This window comes from Rhinolophus sinicus, chromosome 3, assembly GCF_057876585.1.
Source record: "Rhinolophus sinicus isolate RSI-liver-muscle chromosome 3, RSI-T2T, whole genome shotgun sequence".
NCBI lineage: Eukaryota > Metazoa > Chordata > Mammalia > Chiroptera > Rhinolophidae > Rhinolophus > Rhinolophus sinicus.
In genome coordinates, this window is record NC_142503.1 from 20433943 (window position 1) to 20451312 (window position 17370).

The 17370-nt window shown below is 37.2% G+C and overlaps 1 pseudogene; it reads left to right on the forward strand.

Moving 5' to 3' along the window:
• The window catches only part of LOC141570791 (PH-interacting protein pseudogene), a 56282-nt pseudogene extending 39288 nt beyond the window's left edge, over positions 1-16994 (forward strand).
• The last annotated feature ends 376 nt before the right edge of the window (positions 16995-17370 follow it).

Sequence of the window (17370 nt, forward strand, 5' to 3'; positions counted from 1 at the left end):
AACATAGGTACCATACTTATGGACCTTGGTTCAGAGAGGATTTTATGAATTTGACCTCAAAGCCAAGGGAAGTAAAAGCAAAAAATAATGAATGGGACTATATCAAATGTAAAAGCTTCTGCACAGCAAACAAAACCATCAATAAAACAAAGAGGCAACCAACTGAATGGGAGAAGATATTCATGAACAACACCTCCAATAAAGGGTTTATATCCAAAATATATAAAGAACTCGTACAACTCAACAACAAAAAACAAACAATCCAATTAAAAAATGGGCAGAGATCTGAACAGATACTTCTTTCAACAAGACGGACAGTGATACCTCAGTTTTTGAGTGTTATCCGTTCCGAAAGACTGTTTGAGTTCGGAAACGTTCGAAAACCGAGGCACGGTTTCCCCATAGAAAGTAATGCAAAATGGATTAATCCATTCCAGACCTTTAAAATCAACCCCTACAACTACAAAGTTAGCATGAATTTTACTATCTAATGATACCATAGATCCATAAAATTTACAGCATTCGTAAACCAAAATGTTCGTCAATAGAGACATTTGAAAACCAAGATACCACTGTACAAGCAACCAACAGATATATGAAAAAATGCTGAACTTCCCTAGCTATTACGGAAATGCAAATCTAAACCACAATGAAATACCACCTCACATCTGTTAGAATAGCTATCATCAACAAGACAAGTAATAACAAGTGTTGGAGAGGTTGTGGAGAAAAAGGGACCCTCATACACTGCAGGTAGGAATGTAAATTAGTACAGCCACTAGGGAAAACAGTATGTAGTTTCCTCAAAAATTAAGAATAGAATTACCATACAACCCAGAAATCCTTCTTCTGGGTGTCTACACAAAAAATCTAAACACATTTACCTGTAAAGATATATGCACCCCTATGTTCACTGCAGCATTATTCATGGTGGCCAAGACATAGAAACAATCAAAGTGTCCTTCAATAGGTGACTGGATAAAGAAGATGTGGTATATATACACAGTGGCATATTACTTAGCCATAAGATGAAACAGTGCCATTTGCAACAATATGGATGTATCTTGAGATTATCATGCTAAGTGAAATATATCAGAGAGAATTATATCCCACATATGAGTGAAGTCACATGGTTCTCGGTTTTGAGAACCATGTGACTTCACTCATATGTGGGATATAAAACTGAAAGCAACAAAGGAACACGACAAACAAACAAACAAAACCTCATAGACACAGACAACAGTTTAGTGGTTACCAGAAGGTAAGGAAGGGGGTGGTGGTAGATGAGGGTAAAGGGGGTCAAATATATGGTGATGGAAGGAGAATTGACTCTGGTGGTGATCACACAAAGCAATATATAGATAAATTGTACACTTGAAAACTATATAATTTTACTAACCAATGTCACCCCAATAAATTTAATTAAAAAAAGAAATATTGGAAATAAAGTGAGTTCATTCTCTCTTTCTCACTCACCTCCCCTCCCATGGCGGGTTGCTCTTACTCATTCTTTCTGGGTTGAGAGGGAATCAGAGAGAACACAGAAACAGAGATAAGGAACACAGGAAAGGGCTTATCGGCGGCCTGATGGCTCAGGTGGTTGGAGCGCTGTGCTCCTAACACCGAGGTCACCAGTACGATTCCTACATGGGCCAGTGATCTGTAGATTGTGAACAACAGCTCTCCCTGGAGCTGGGCTGCCGTGAGCAGCCAGAGGTTGGTGTAAGCTGCAGTGGGTTGCTGAGTGCTGCCACAGACTACCATGTGCTGCCATGAGTGGCCGGCAGCCAGCGTGAGTGGCTGGCAGCCGGCAAGAGCTGCCGTGAGCTGCTCTGAGCAGCCAACTGATGACTGGCGACCTCGACCGACTGCCTCAGCAGGGGGGTGGGGGGGGCAGGCAGCACAAGGCTCATAATACCAGCATGGGCCAGGGAGCTGTGTCCTACACAACTAGACTGAGAAACAAGGGCTTGAACCAGAGTGGGGCGGGGAGGGAGAGGTGGAAGAAGAGGGGAAAAAAACAAAGAAAGGGCTTATATGACTAGTGCTGTTGTAAGCTGGCTTTATGCTCTTTGGCTCGGTGGAAGTTTAAAAAACTTGTCTCCTCTGTGGGACTTTTCCATGGGTTTCTTGGTGACCCCACAACACTTGTGGCCTCTCACCTGCATTTCCCTGACTAGATGAATGTGCTCTATTCTAACAGTTCCTGAATCTCTCCTCAGTCCATCTCCAGCTTCTTTGCTGAAGCCTTTTCAATCTTCCAAAGATGCTCATAGTAGGTCAAATCAACAGTGATCTCAGAGCAGGCTTTCTCACTTAAGACCCTCAACAAACTCACAGAAAACACTCCTGCATTCTTCACCCAAACAGAATCTAGTGAGACCTTCAGCAGCTGCTACTTTTCTTCACTTTGGTTTTCTGAACCATCACCTGTCTGCCTGTTAAGTTTTTCAGTATGGGGTTGCACATCACATCAGGGTTCATTAAGACATTATGCTCCCCAAAAGGTCTCTTTAAGGGCTTCTCATACATCTGAGATAAGAGGCAGTGGAGGGAGGAAGAAGACTCATCTCACATAGTCTGCTGTCTTCAAAGAAATCTCCAAATTTGCTTTGTAACCTTTTTATACGCACAGTGTGAGTGTAGAATTTAAGGGTCATGTAATCACTTTTCCAAAACCCCTTTGGAAATTCTGCACATTGTTTAGTACCTACTCTGCTATGCAGCATTTATTTTATTGCACAACTCAGCTAAAATTGCAAGTTTAAATCTTACTGCAGATTTTTTTAAAACACAGAATAATCTAAAGCAAGCTCATTGGTTGATGATAATGATCAAGAGAGAAAATGATCCAAAATGATCCAAGAAAGAAAAGAGTAACTATAAAAGAAAAATTCCTGGACTAGGAGAGGCCGTTGGATCAAGAGTGCTGGAAGAGGAATGTAATTATGTGAATCTTAAGTATAACAATAAGCAATGTTTTCAACAAAACTTTTTCGAAATTTAGATATGTAGCTTGATCTCATCTTTATAACTAGGAAGCAAATAATGATGCTTGTGTCTGTATAAACTTATCAGTCATATTTTACTGTTTTTATGTTAACAACATTAGAATAACAAAAGTTTCCAAATATTTTAAAGATAACATAAGCATTTAATTTAATGTTTTAAAATGATTTTATAATGTTTCTTTTTACTGATAGATATTTAAAAGCTTCACAAAAATCTACCAAGTTATATCAGAAAAACAAAATTGGCACAAGCCAATCCCTTATCTAAAATTTAAAATCAAAAAAAAACTCTGAAAAATGTCAGGGTCTTTCATATTTTTGGTGGGAAAGATATGATCTCAACTGAAACTAGGTCATTTATGGTCTCTGCTTCGCTTACATATTATGTACATTCATATATTTGCTGGGAAAATAATCTGTTTGATCAGGGGGTTTGTCTCAGTCCTTGCTGAAAGTACTACAGAATGTTTGTGTACAATATTACCTTTCTAAAATTGAGGGATGAATGGAATTTTTAAGTATTTTTGGCCCCAAGAGTTTCAGATGGGAGATTGTCAACCTTTAGTATCCACTATAAGACTACGTAAGCATTTAAGGAAATCCAAATTTATGGACTTCAGTATAAAGTGGAAGAAGTAGTACAAAGATGCTTCTCATAACCTTGTGTTACCTATGTCACCGATAGCAGGCAAAGACCCCAAGGAGCAAATTAAAGCAAGATATAGTGCACTCTCTCCAAAAAAGCTAGGCTTTTCTGCTAGCTTCCTTATTTCGTCTGGCTTACAACATTAAGTGTGTTAATAACCAGGGAACTTTGGGAAGTCATTTGGCCAAGCCAGGCTTCGGGTCCCTGGAGTCCAAGCAAAACTGCACAGTAAATCTATTGTAGTAATTTGGAACATGCATTACAAATACAAAGGGAATCTACATTTCATCTATCTCTAAAAATCCTATCTTAGAATCATTGAAAAGGAGGATAAAGTTTATGGTGCATAACCCTATTCTCATGAAATTTTGGCTGACCATCAAAATATCTTTTGATACCACAAATGTTTTATCTAAACTTTAAAAAGTTCTGCACTTGACCAACAAGGTTTCCAAGAGTGATGATGATGCTGAAACTTGTTGTGCGGTCAACCATTGTATTTGGAGTCCTGCACCCCTTGCTAGGTTATCACCTAAGGAAAGTAATACATTCTGCAGCCTGAGAATCATCACCACACAAACGTCTGATATCTTGTGAGTTAAATCTGACTCACAATTAAAGAGAGTAAACACAGACATGTGTAAATACTAGATAGTATTTTTCAACCCTAAATGTTCAAACAAAAATCTTTTAAAACCTTTTAAGGGAAAATAACCTATTAAAGTTGCTGGAAAATGTACACTTTGCAACTCAGCACTGCTTTATTCATTCCTTTGGAAGCTTGACTGCGGTGGAAACTGGATTTTTTTTTTTTTTTTTTTTAATGTTCAATAATGAAAATGTGCTAATTTTGCTTAGAAACTGATAAAATTTCTAAATTTTATTAGAAGTCATGTCAAAAGCATCAAGCTTAATAGAGGGCTATGACACAAGTGCTAAATATATTCCCCAAAGAACAGGGTCACAGAGAGAGCTCTTCATGAGAATATTCTCTTGATTCCTGTATCTCTACCATGTCCAAAAATATTATTATAAGGTGATTGATGTTCATTTAGGTTTTGTTTGTCAACTTTCTTTTCTGCCTTAATTTCTAGAATTATCATCATAGAGAATAAGGAGGAGAGGGAAGAGAAGGAGAAGAGATCATTATGAAGAAAGTAAATGGCTCATAAAACTCTCCCACTCCTATACCCTAATCAACTGATGTAAACACAAATGACTGCTTTCTCCTGAGACAGTGGGTTGTTTTTTTTGTTTTTGTTTTCTGTTTGTTTCCCTCATCTCACATTCTGTCTTTTTTCTTGGTTATGTTGTTGTTTAGTCTACATTTTAGACTAAACAACTTTACAGACTTTATACCTTCCTGAGAGTAAGCATTTCATCCTGTGTTTTGAACTTCTGGCATTCAAAAATCAATAAAAGTAAATATCAAAAGAGACTTAGGAAGTGATTTCCTAAATATCCTTACCAACTCTGGTTAAAAATAAACAAAAACTAAGGGTTCATCAAATGAGAGGAAGCGTAGTTGGCACTGAGTTTTAAACTTTCAAATTCTAATTCACTTAAAAAGGGAGGGAGGGGCATAAAATGAGCAAATGTACTGGAGTAACATGAAGACCAGAAGAGGCTATTGTTCAGAGATTAAATTTCTAGAAGATAAAATGTGCTTTTCTAGCTTCCCTTCCATTGTCTTGACAAAATCATGATATGATTTAAGAACATAACGCTTGCACCTTAATTGCAGCAATTTCTGTTGTTAGATGGAGCAGCCCAAGTTTACACTGGATACTATACAGGACAGTGACTTGGAGGTCAGAGCTACTGTTAGTTTTATTTCCCAAATTTTTAAGCAAGAAATGCTGTTTCAGTCCAGCTCACTAATTTTTGCGTCCAGTATACTGCCCGTCTCTCATTACTAAATGTATTTTAAAAATCAAAAGAGCAGAACCAATGGAAATAATGAAATGTCTATTTAATGGTCGTGCCCTTTTCTAGTTAGCATAACTGAAAAGAAATGTGGAGCTGTCAAGAGGTACTATACAGCCATAAACGTTTTCTAGTTTCCAGGTGGGAATGGCAAGCAACCTTTCTCAGACCCTTTCTCCTTTCTCTCTGACTATAATGCTTTCTGACTCTATTTAGGAGTGTGTCTAATTCATTTTTCCAGCTTAGCAAGACTCACCCTGAGTCATTTCCTATTTCCTCTCTTGCTGTGAGCAGAGACACATCTCTGTAGAAGCCCGTTAGTCCCAGTGATTATCTCCTTGCACAGGTCCAGCTCTGTGCAGCCAGGAGGATGTCTGCTCCTGCAAGGAACAAGCCTTTATGGAGTGGGAATAAACAAACAGAGGAGGGAACTCGCTAACAAAAGAGAGCACCTCCCAAGCTTCAAAGTCCCTGAATAGCAAATGCAGCGTTTATGAGATAGTCCAATTAGAAATATATTTAAGACTTTTCGATGACATTTTATAAAATAGAAGCCTAGCTTGGTGCCCTTTGTCTACTGTTTAAAAATCTTTATTGTTGAAATTAAAAGAAATCAGAGAAAAAGGTCTGTTCTCGATTAATAAAATAATTTAGAGTACATCCATTTCTTGACCTGACTACTCATTATACTTCCATTAAGGGCATTATTTTCCACTTGGAATATTGGTCACATTAATGCTAAAGTTTTGCTCAAAAAAAAGCATACACCCACGTTTCATTTTTTTGTATTCATACTAAAAATAAATATTTTAGTTTGGCTTATATTTCCCTAAGCCAATTTTGAAAATAGTCTTTTTTAATGTGTACTCAGGCCAAATTTGAGGTCATTCTAATCCCTTCCCGAAAAGCCACTCTCTTGAGTTGCAGCCATCGACAGTTTGTGAGTTCTGATTTTGTTTCTTTTTTTGTTTTTAATTTTTGAAATCTGTCAGTGAATTGACACCAATGGCAAAATGTGAATATACCAAGTGATTATTAAATACACTTAAAATGATATGATTTTTGTTCTGTTGTGATTTTTTTAAATATACAGTCAGTTCAGAAGTGAAAAATTATATATATTTTCAAAAGAAATCAAGAGAGAAGATATGGGAAGGATCTGTCTTTCATTTACTATAATCAGATTAAGGATTTTATAGGATCATTGCATCACAGACAATCAGAGCAATAGATACTGATATAAAAAAAATCACCATTTGATAATCTTAAACTTCACACATATAAATAAAGCAAACCATTAACCCAATATGCACAGATATCTCTCTGTCTTGCATAGAGTAATGCACGTATTGCCCTGAAACAGAGGTTAGCACTATACATACTTTCTGAAGAAACATACAGGTAGGACAAAGAGGTAGCTAGTAAGAGCTATAGCTTCTCTCTTAGTATCTGCTCTTCCACTGCCCCAGTTAACAGCAACAACAACAACAAAAACAGCCCACAGAACATAAAATAAAAGTTGTTTGTGTGTTTTGCAATGGTCCCTAACTCCCCTTTCCAATTGCATTTTCTGTTATGACTCACAGTGGTGACTGGCTTTAGGGCCACTCACAGAGATCTCAATTCTCCTTCCAGCCCTATGGAGGATGCACTTTCTGCCCACATGGCTGAAGTTTGTCATGTCACATGACTTGCTTTGGCCAATGAAAGGTGAGCACAAAGGAAATGTGTCACTGCTCAGGAGAAGTTTTAAGATTTGCATTTTCTTTTCCCAGGAAAGTTCATATCCAGATGGAGCCACAATCTTTTCCCTGGAAAGTTCACTGAGAGTGACACAATGCACAGTGCCTCCTCCCCTTTGTCAATCCCCACTGAACATGCAGCCTGAGGGGGAAATAAACTTGTGTGGTGTTAACCACTGAGATCTTGGGATTTTTTTTTTTTTTAATGCAACCTAACTTAGTGTACCCTAACATGCCATTTCACAGAGAAACGTGAGTGCCCTAAGGAGACAGCAAAGTTAGCCAACATAATAACAGGTCCATTCAAAATAACATAAATCAAGTACCCCTACACATCTATAAAAGTCCACTTGTTCTTTCATTTTAAAATCCAAGCCTTGTGTATTTTAAAAGATACATTGCTTCCATTTAAAAAAAGCAAAAAGGCTATTTTTTAATTATAGTGAGGTTTTCAGCAGTCATAGGGGTTCAAAATAGTAGTTAACAGTAATAGTAATAACATTTCATTGACATAGCACCCTAAAACAGTTTAAATTCATGTTTTATGTTGATTTCATTATGACTGAGGGAAGTCTGATTAGAAGTTTCTCAGTTTTATCATGCATGTTGTATAGGAAATAATATGGTAATTCCTGTGTCAATACTAATCAAAATGCACTTTGAAAAATAATAGCAAAGTGAAAATATTAAACTTAAATGTTTAAAAGGAAATTAAATATTATCTCTATTGAAGAGAAATGGTTTTATTCTAGATGCTGAAAGGCATTATCTATAAGAGAAAAAAAGCTGCTTGTTAAACTACTTGTCAGAATCCTAGAAATGTCTCAAAGAAATCATTTGGAAGCTAAAGAGCATTAGCTCAAGGTCTCGCATACATTCACGAGAGATGACAGCATTGCAAATCCCTCTGAATGGTGTGGCTTCAGTATGCCTCTCAGGAAAGTAAAATCACAAAAAGTCACCAAATGCTATCTCCTATGAACCACTAGATATGACAGTGTCATGAAGTAACACTGAGCATTCTATAAAGCTAGACAAACAACACTTCTCAGATGGTTCCAGGCAACGTAATTAAGGGAGAAATGTGTGAGCTCGAGGTAATACGAGGATGCCGAGTCATCCAACACCATTTAAAAACTCAATAAAGGAAAGAATTACATATTATTTTGGCAAATATTAGTGCTATATAAATGTGTGTGTGCACGCACGCAGTCGCATACATGTGCTCTACAAAACAAGACCATTATTTGACAAGTATTTATTGCGACTTACTATGTAAAAGTTTTTAGACTTCTCAGCATGGACAATACAAAGATGCTTTGTAAAAAACCCATGTCTCCAAACTTTACAACCTATGCCAAGTGTCCTAAGTCTCAGAGGCATAATGCATCTCCTCTAGAGCACTTTGCAACGCAGCCCATGCTTTGATTATTGTAAAGAGTTAAAAAACATTTAGTTGAATGAATAAACAATGGCTAAGAATGAAACCCCTATTTTTATTTTAGTTTTGTACATAAACTTCAATTTCTGAAAACTTCCCCTTCTACATTTGGAATATTCACAAAGCCCCTGCAATACAGATTCTCTCTCCCCCACAGCATGATGTATTTGTCAGAGAAATATTGTGATAATATCCGAATAATCATGATACTGCAACCTAAAGCATTAAACAATACCCTATATAATAGAAGAGTAAACAGTTGAGTTAGAAATGGTCAAGAGGGAAAAAGGGATCACAATTCTAAGCAAGAACATTGAAATAAAATATCCTATAAGGTTTTGAGTTAGCTCATTTTATTGTTAACATGAAAGAGTGATGACAAATATTTGGTAGTTCAGTCTTGAACTTGTAGTCTTTCTATACCTAAAAGTACAATAAGGAAAGTAACATTTATCAAGGCTCAACTATATAACAGATGGCATGTGTATGTACATATGCCTGTATATATATATATATATTCTCATTGCTAACACCAGCCTTATGAAAATAAAGTATACTGTCAGGATGTTTTAGGTTGTAAATAACAAACTAACAAGCAAAACCTACTCAAACTGGCATAAAGGTTTATTATCTCACACATCGAGGAGGTTTCATTGGTTGATTGGTGGATTCAGTTGATTCAGTCCTCCAAAACCTAGATTCTGTTAAAATTTTCTTTGAGCCATACTTAGTATATCAATTTTGTCTTCACGGTTTCAGAGGCCATTCCTGTTATCAGTTGTTACAGGCAGGCACAAAAACTTTCAACAGAAAAGAAGGATGGATGTCCCTTCTTGTGCATCTTTCATCAACAGGAAAATCTCTCCCAGAAACCATGCAGCTCATTTTCCCCTCCTTCCAGAAATCATTATCTACCCTGGGTCACATGCCCACCCCTACATCTTTCACTGGCAAAACAGTGGTTTAGAATGCTATAAATTAGCAGGGGTCCAAGGCCTCCTCTCTGAATACATGGCCACCTAGGAAACAGTGAACACAACTCCTTCACTATTAGAAATTAACCGACAAAGCACAAGGTGGACATGAGCATTGAAAACCAAGAGCATCTGCCATACACATAGTCCTTTCCATGCACAGGAATCCTATTATTCACAGATTCCTTATCTGCAAATTTTCATACTCACTAAAACTTTTTTGCAATCCCAAAATCAATACTCACAGCACTTTTGTGGTCATTCACAGACATGCATGGAGTAGAGAAAATGTTGAGTCACTAATATAAGCAGGTCCCTCGCTGAGGTCAAACAAGGTGAAGTTCTGCCTTCTCCTTTTAGCTGTCACATGGCAAACAAGTGCTCTTTTCCCAGGCTATATAGTGTCGTGTGTTTTGCATTTTGTGCTTTTTGTTGATGATTTTACTATTTAAAATGGCCCCCAAGAATAGTGCTGAAATGCTGTCTAGTGTCTAATATAGGAAGGTTGAGATATACATTATGGAGAAAATATTTGTATGTGATAAGCTTCATTTAGGCATGAGTTACAGTGCCATTGGCCATGATTTCAATGTTATAATACATACCATCTGTATATATAATATATATTAAGGTATCACTAAACAGAAATACACATAAAACAAGGTTATAAATTGATCTGTTGATGAAAATATTGTGACCAGAGGCTTACAGGAACCTAATCCTATTTCCCCGAACAGCAGTATTCACTGATTCAGTGTTCACAGCAACTTTGTAGAACATAACGACCACAAATAATAAGAACTTACTATGTAATGAAACTAAGAGGTAATTAGGCCAAGCCACATAGTCATAAGTAGCAGGCCAGACCTCAAGTCCAATGTTATCAACAGTGTTAAGGACTTTGAATTTTATCTTGAGAGCAATGGAAAGACAATGAAAATTTCTGGGGGTTTTTTGTTTTGTTTTTTTATTGGGGAAGGGAAACAGGACTTTGTATTGGGGAACAGTGTGTACTTCCAGGCCTTTTTTTCCAAGTCAAGTTGTTGTCCTTTTGATCTTAGTTGTGGAGGGTGCCATTCAGCTTCAAGTTGTTGTCCTTTCAGTCTTAGTTGTGGAGGGCACAGATCAGCTCCAGGTCCAGTTGCCATTTTCTAGTTGCAGGGGGCGCAGCCCACCATCCCTTGCGGGAGTCGAACCAGCAACCTTGTGGTTGAGAGGGTGTATTCCAACCAACTGAGCCATCCGGGAGCTCAGCAGCAGCTCAGCTCAAGGTGCCGTGTTCAATTTTAGTTGCAGGAAGCGCTGCCCACCATCCCTTGTGGGACTCAAGGAATTGAACTGGCAACCTTGTGGTTGAGAGCCTGTGCTCCAACCAACTGAGCCATCTGGGAGGCAGCTCAGCTCAAGGTGCCGTCTTCAATCTTAGTTGCAGGGGGCACTGCCCACCATCCCTTGCAGGACTCGAGGAATTGAACTGGCAACCTTGTGTTTGAGAGCCCACTGGCCCATGTGGGAATCGATCCGGCAGCCTTCGGAGTTAGGAGCATGGAGCTCTAACCGTCTGAGCCACCGGGCCGGCCCCAACAATGAAAGTTTTAAGTAGGGAAGAATATGAACAGATGAGCATTTCTGGAACATCATTCTGGATACAACCTGAAAAACAGACTAGAAAGAAGGAAGATTGTATTTAGGGAGAGCAGGTATGAGAACTATTGCAGTGATCCAGGTAAGAAGTGATGACAGGGAGATGAGAGTGCAGTGGGAAGCCAGGGGCTAGAGTATAAATTGTCTTCCTTTGAACTAACAGAGAACAGAACCCCACAACAATGTCAATTCTAGTCATCAAGAGAGGATTTAAGAGGAATACAGTAAAAAAGAAATAGTGAGGTTTGAGAGGGAAAGGGTGCAGGATAGAGATAAAAAATGATCCAACTTCAAAATGTTGTTTGGTACCAGCTATGCCTGGCCCAATTTCAATATCTCTTCTGAAAATCTTAGCAAGAACCTAGTTCACAGCTTCTATTAATATTAGAACATTAAATTTTGTAATTGGAAAGATGAAATTCATAAGTATTCTCAGTTGCATCCAATAGAGAGTTGACCAGTGATTTGTGATTTTACGCATCTCTAGGTTGAAACAGAGTTATAAATATAGAGCTGAGCTTTGGGATACATCATATAAATGTGTGGCTCTCTATGGAGGACATTCTGTCCCCAAAGTAATGACTGAACATATTTATAAAAATTGAGTTCTAAATATGATAGTCCCATCTGTGATCAATATCAAAATTGATCACAGATGGGACTATCATATTTAGAACTCAATTGTAGTAATTAAAGTAAAAATACATCCCAAATCCCCAAAACTCTTCAGAACTATTGCACATTTGAATGCAGGTAAGTAAAATAAAAATTATGATTCTTAATTTTTACTATCATGTTCCATTTCAGTTGAGACATTTTGGAATTTGAATTCTTTATCAAAGTTCCATGGAATTATATGAAAGAAGTAAGAAGAAAGGAAAGAGAAATGTCCATGCTAGAGAATAATGAACTTCAGAATGTTGGAGCATGTTAAATCCTTCTTTCTATCAATGTTTAGTGCATTGTCATTCCTAGTTCTTATCACATGTGAACAATCTTAATTATTGCTGGATATGAATATTACAACATACTGTGTTGTACAATATCCAAAACATTAATGCTAATATATGGTCACAGGCAAATCTTTACATGCTGTGCATCTGAACCATGTGCTAGATACATTACATAAATGATAAGCCCTATTTGGAAAATCCACCTTACTTAAAAATCCACCTTATCTTAAAGTAAACCGTCCTTCGAAACTCTTAGCCTTTCAGCAGATTCATTAAAACCTTTCAGATAATACTATCAGTTAGGAAGATGATTAATGAAATTAAAAAATAGAAATCATTTTAGAATATTTTCCAAGTGTTGAAATTAAAGAGATACTCAGTAAGCATGTACTCAACTTGGTTCTTCCAACTGTTGACTATTCTGTACATGGTTTGTGCTCAGTGTCTCATAAGTAGAATATAATATTTTTTATGTTATGTTTATCAAGGTAAATGCTAGCTGTTATAATAGATAAGTCTCAACTTCTCTGTGGCTTAACACAGTAAAAGTTTATTTTTTCACAGCAGAATCAGCCAGGGTACTCTTGGTTGGGCAGCTTTCCACATGGTCACTCAGGGCCCATGCTTCTTCAATCTTCATTAAAGCTCTGCCTTCTTGTAGGTCTTGGGAGCCCTCATCATTCAGCTGATGGACGGTGAAAGAGACTATGACTAAGGCCCACCTCTTTCTTAATCACACTGGTCTGTAAGTCACTTTTCGTCATATTGCATTGGAGAGAACTAGTCACATTACCTTGCCTACAAATGGAAAGGAGCTGGGAAATGCAACAACGGCCCAGCAGCATCTCTACACTGGATGGGGCCCATTGATTGTTCAGCTAGGTGTCTCTGCTACACATGTCGTTTGCATTTTTTGTCAACATATCTTGCCTTTAAACACCTAAAACTGGTTACAGAGGGAGTCAAATCATTGCACACATTCCATATGCCATGAATCCTTTTTGTTATAGAACAGAAATATTGGTTATGCCTCTTCATTAATACTACAGTAGACTTCAATTGAATCTGAATGTTTATATCAAACAGTGATAATAATAATAATAAAGTAAATAATTAAAATTGGGATGAGAAAAATTTCAGCATAAACAAAGAATATTCATTCTTTCCCATTCCAGTCTTTACTTTTCCTGAAATTTTAAGTTTATGATGAGAAGTAGTTCCCTATTTTCTAAACAGAAATTATAGAAATGTTAGGTAGTGCTTGGAGAGTCTTTAATCTATCAGTGCCTCAGCATCGTGTAGGCTGAGGTCCAGTATGATAATGACCTTGATTTACATTTTTTCAAATCTTACCAAATTGCTAACTGAGATTCACAATGACACACCCATGATCCACTGATCAAAACATTATCAGTTGCTCTGAATATAAAGTTGCATTCCTTTTTTCCCCACTCCTAGAGAAATTATTCATGAGTCAAGGAAAGTAAGTGCTTATAATTTGATTTCAAATAAATGGGGCAGTAAATATAAGAATGTTTGTGTGAACTATAAATATAAAAATTACTTTGAAATCATCCCAAAGATATTTTAAGTAAAGAAAAAAAAAGGGATCTCATTTAAGATAAGGCAGAGAATTCATAGAGGCATGGCAGAAAGGAAATAATATGGCATTGGGCTTAAAAAAAATCATGCTGAACTTCAGCAATGAGATCAGAAAAGAAGAAATGATGCACCCACATTGATGACCAAACTGCCATTATTAATAAAGGATGCTCTTGCTCCTAAAGGCTAATTAATTGCCACAGTAATCAGTCTTTTAAAAGTATGGTTATGATGCAATGAAGTAAGGTAATATATCTTATGAGTATTTTCAGTAGACAGCTGTTATATGACATCAGCTAAGGATTCTAGGGCAAGTTTAGGGATACTAATGGGCAGACAACATAAAGTGGAAGGAATATGAAACAAAATGTTTTCTATCCCAGCATGAAGGTTTATTTGTAGTTCAGATAGAACTCAGATTTATCAGAAAACAGGGGTCAGTATTAAACTGTAATTCTCCCTCCTTCACATTGTCCTAAAACTATTTCAAGCCTTAATTTGAAAATCTGGAAAAAGAAGTTTCTACAGAATAATGAAATTCTTCCTCTCTGGTCTGCTCCTTTCAGTGGCGCCACCCCAAGTATAAGTCTCATAGAATTCCTGGCTAGTGTACAAAATACATTGAATAGAATACTTTTGGATTTAAAATGGCACTTATTGGATGTCAAGATAACCTTTCTTTAACAGCACAGTTTGGCATGCATTTTGTTTTAATTTAAAATGAGTTAAAATTAATTTTGTCTTAAAATTTTCATGCCACTTTCTGGGATGATTGCAGTTACCCTGGAGGGTGATGGAACTGGAGTTGGGAATCACAGCTTTAGCCTTTAGAGAGAAAGAAGCAATTTCCATAATTTCAAAATCATTTCATTAGTGGGTAGATATGGTCTGAATTTTCAAATCTAGGGAGCTGACCATATGCTCCCTCTCCTCTGAAAGTAATAGTGGCAAATTGCCACCATCTGACACAGAAAGAATTGAAGATGTATAGTAACAAGAAATTATAAATATGAATATAAGGGGATTTTGTTATGCATATTACTTAATATAAATGTATAGTCTCTATGTTAATTGCAAAGCTTTTTTCCCCTAAAGTTATAGTGATGTATCCTATCTTGGAGTTACCAACACGCGTAGGTCAGCCAGAAGCTGAATGTAATCAGAAGGAAATGACTGAGAAAAAAAAATGCATTGCAAAATAGGCACTAGAATCTACTGGAAAGAGCTGCTCCACAATATAGCAACATTACTTGTGATTTTTGTTTTGTGGATTGTTAATAGAACATCAGGTTCCAGTGGTGGCAATATTCACTGAGGACCAGATTCACTCCCTAGGTTCAAATTAACAGCACGGTCTCACAGATTTCTAGGGAAAGATATATAATGCTGTCAAAATCACAGCATATTGTTAAATCATGTATTAAAATAAGATCCAGAAGTCAGATACATTTTTTTAAAACTAATCATGCAATGGAAATTTATTTCTAAAAAACACATTGTTTTCCAAAACAAAATATGCTCTCTATTTAGCATTTTTCTATGAAGCCATGTTAAAAGCATTCTTGCATGGAATTCAAAGCACCTTTCACAATTGATCTGAAAGTTCACGGCATCCTCAGGAGTTCAGAAAGGTAAAATTATATTCCCTTTACTCTTTTCTAAGGAAGGAGGCAGGGAGCAGACAGATTGTGTGGATTATCCAAAGTCACAGGAAGAAAAGTGGCAGACCCAGGAATCTAATGACCAATTCTGTCATTGAAAGGGGCTGTCAAGCATACATGTGGGCTAATACACAATTTCACCTTCCAATATGTCTAAACCAGGCTTAGCCCAGGCAAACAGAACCCTAGATCATTCTTACATTTGCAGGGTAATAAGCCTAAAATGAATTAAAAGGCCTATCATGCCCTAGTCTTGGGCAATGACGTCCTCCCCATTATCATTACAGAGAGAGACGAAATCATATCAAAGTAAGCTGTACAGTTAAAAGGGAATATGAAATAAAAAGGAAGTGGCCACTCTACACCTACACGATCAATACCACCAAGCACAATGTGCTCAGATAAATGGTGAAACAGAATCTAGTTCTGTAGTTCGAACCAGAAGCAGCAGAGTGGTTGTAGATCCAGTTACCACTGAGCAACCATCTAGTCCTTCAGCGGCAAAGACTTTTATTTCAAAAGCTACTATATCTGCAATGCCAGGGAAAACAATTCTAGAGAATTCTGTGAAACATTCCAAAACCTTGAATACTCTTTCAAGTCCTGGTCAATCCAATTTTAGTCATGGCTCTAGGAATAAGTCTGCAAAAGAAAACTTGGAAAAGGAAAAGCCCGTCAAACGTAAAACGAAATCATTTGTACTCTCAAAGACAGCCATTCTGTCAATTATCAGCTGTCATTGAGCAAGATTGTAAGAATAATGCTCTGGTACCAGAAAGCACTTGACTAAGTGGCCATGGAGGGCAGCCATCTAAACTCGTGAAGAGGGGACCTGGAAGGAAACCTAAGGTAAAGCTCAATACCCCTAGCAGTGAAGTTATACACAAGAAGAGGGGTAGAAAGCCCAAAAAGCTACCATATGCAAAGCCAGAAAATTCAGAGCAAAATAATGTACATCCTCTCAGAGATGAAGTAGTTCATTCTTCAACATGCAATTTTCGTTCTGAAACTAATATTGTAAAGGAGGATGTGTTACAGAAAAAGAGTTGTCGAGGCAGAAACCCCAAAGGAAGATGAAGACACAAAAACTAGACTAGATCTCATAGTTCCTACAAGTGTTAAAATGCTAAGGAGAAGTAACCGAAAAAAGACAGATGATCCTATGGAGGAGGAAGAAGAGTCTGAGGAACTTAAAGTCTCTGAACCCTATATGAGAACTAGAAACCAAGGTCAAGGACAGCTTTCTGTAACGAGGATGACTCTGAGAGGAGCAAAGGCAGCTGCTGTTTGAAGACCCCTCTTTGACTTTTGGAACTTCTAGCAGAGGACAAGTCCAAACATTGACTGAAAAAGCAAAAGCTAATTTCATGGAAACCTGGAGTATCGTGTTATAAATGGCAGTCTCACACCAGAATAGCAGTGCCCTTTCTTTTTTGTCCATATTGACTGGACCTTTCTTGACTGTTACGTGGACACTTTCTGTTGTTAGTTTTGATGCATAATTCTTTGCATCCTTTTATATGAACTAGAATACATGTGTAATAATTTCTGTCCCTGCAATGCAGTAACTACAAACTTATTTTTAAATAAATAGAAAATGTATTATTAAAAAAAAAACAGGAAGTGGCCAAGTGGTAGCAGCTGTCTGAAAAGGGAACATCAGCAGGATCAAATAACAGAATTTTCTTAGTTGACTCCTGAAAGCACAAACTGCAAAAAAACCCAAAAAAAAAAAACCATCATGCACACACTATCCACTATCACACCGTT